This window comes from Tarenaya hassleriana, unplaced genomic scaffold (genome assembly GCF_000463585.1).
Source record: "Tarenaya hassleriana unplaced genomic scaffold, ASM46358v1 Cleome334, whole genome shotgun sequence".
Classification (NCBI taxonomy): Eukaryota; Viridiplantae; Streptophyta; class Magnoliopsida; order Brassicales; family Cleomaceae; genus Tarenaya; species Tarenaya hassleriana.
The window spans coordinates 100,068-102,415 of NW_010966493.1; positions in this window are offsets into that span (position 1 = coordinate 100,068).

Here is a 2,348-nt window from a genome sequence, read left to right on the forward strand (position 1 = left end):
TAGCCATAGCTCGATACTCCGCTTCTGCGCTCGATCTTGCCACCACGGTTTGTTTCTTGCTCTTCCAGGTGACCAAGTTTCCTCCCACAAATGTGCAATAACCTGTGGTTGATTTGCGATCCGTCCTATCTCCTGCCCAATTTCTTCACTCTTCATACAGTTGCCTTGCGTCCAAAGTAACCGAAGCTTCTTCTTCATAGTCTGCAGAATCTCCAACCTCATGTACTCCATTTCTTTGTTCTTCAACATTCCCCCTCAAGATTGGCTTTCCGAATTCAATGAGGCCAATCTTGGAGAGTAATCTGTTAAGAACATAAGAACTTGTAGCTTTGGTTAGAATGTCTGCAAGTTGATCCGAGCTTCGAGTATATCTTGGTGCAATTAGTCCTTGAGTGACTTTTTCCCGTATGAAGTGACAATCCACCTCGATGTGTTTCGTTCTCTCGTGAAACACAGAGTTAGCATAACTTTGGGCAGATTTCCTCATGTCACCAACGGCTAGCTCTCCATGTGAAGTGGGCTTTGCTGAGTTTAGGCCCAAAGTGAACTCAGCCCAAGGCCATGTAGTGGGCTGAACGTCTCCTTCTTCACTCTTCATACAGTTGCCTTGCGTCCAAAGTAACCGAAGCTTCTTCTTCATAGTCTGCAGAATCTCCAACCTCATGTACTCCATTTCTTTGTTCTTCAACATTCCCCCTCAAGATTGGCTCTTTGCGTCACTACTTGGTGACGAACGATGGTGACGCTTAATGCGTCATTTATTAGTGATGATTTGGTTACGCAATTGTATCACTATTTAGTTACGCAAATTCGTCACTGTTACGTCACCAAATGGTGACGAAATGCCTGCGTCATCCCAGCATCACCAATTGGTGACGCTTGGTGACGAAATTGCAAATGGTGACGGTGCTATTGGTGACGCTTTTTTTGCGTCACTATTTCGTCACCCTTTGGAAAGGGTGACGCAAAATCGCCCGATGGTGACGCAAAATTTGCGTCACCATTTCCATGTTTTTTTGTAGTGTAAGTTTGGGGTTGAAGACGGCTTGATGGCACATCGAATTAGGGTGAAACCCTAGATTTCGTGGCCTGAAAGTGTCTCCCAGAGTTTTGACTCGGACAGAGTCAGAGTTTTGACTCGACCGAGTCAGAACGAGTCAGAGTTTTGACTCGACCGAGTCAGAATGAACCAAAATTGAACAGACTCGGCCTCACAGACTTCTGACTCAGACCGAGCCAGTTTTGACTCGGACAGAGTCAGTACAGAAAGTTGTCCGGTTGACAAGTTTTGGTTCAGATTGTTCTGTAGATGATTTCGGCTTCTGACTCGGACCGAGTCAAGTGTTGACTCGGACCGAGTCCGTTGATTAGACTTTGTTAGATACAATTGTTGCATCGTTTCAAGTGTCTAAGCCGAGATTCTGATTCTACCGATATGATCGGAACATCTTGATTGAACTGACTTGAATTCAGTCAAGATTTCATTGTGTTCAAGTCACATATACCTCATGAAATCTCAAGCTATTACCGCCCATTAGTAGAGCAACTGTCAAGGCCTCGATCGTCATGGTTACGGGTCATGCCCTAGCTGAGCGTGCCTGATTATCTTGGTGAGGCAGTATGGAGAAATCGTGATTCTCATAGCTCGAATATGGTTGAGCTTGAATTGGGTTATCAAGTCGGACTTGGAACTGATGGTAAGGATGGGATGAGGAACATGCAGTGATAGCGTATCACTATCCCATACACATCTAGGAATCACATAGGATGTGATTGACAATGTGTTGTCTACCTAAATAACATGTTTTTTAGCGTCATGCCCTAGCTGACTCAAAAGCATGTGAAATATGGATCCTAGCTCACTTAGAAACTCATTGAGGGTGTTTTTCTTAGTGGGAGCCTGTCATATTGCATCTATTATCTGTGTTAGTATGTGTACTAAGCGACTTGCATGTTTTTCTGTCTGTTTGTTTGTCTTTTTCTGTAGAATATGACTGCTGCAGGTAATCTGGCTAATCTCTCCATGCGATCCATCCTGGATCGGGAGAGACTCACTGGTGGAAACTTTCTCGACTGGTACCGCAACCTGAGAATTGTTCTCAGGCATGAGCGGAAAAAAGTGTTCATTGCCAGGAATGCGACTTTTATGGAGCGAGAGTTCGTCTCCAAAAGAGTCAGTGGGAGTAGGATCGAACTTGAGGAAGTTCGAGAGCAGCAAGTAGACGCTGAGCCGAGTGAACAAGTTGAAGAAGTTCAACCTGTTTCACTGCCCGCTGTGCCATCCATGTCGGTCTTCTTCTTGAAGATCCACTTGCATCCGATGGGTTTTATCCCTTCAGATGCATCAA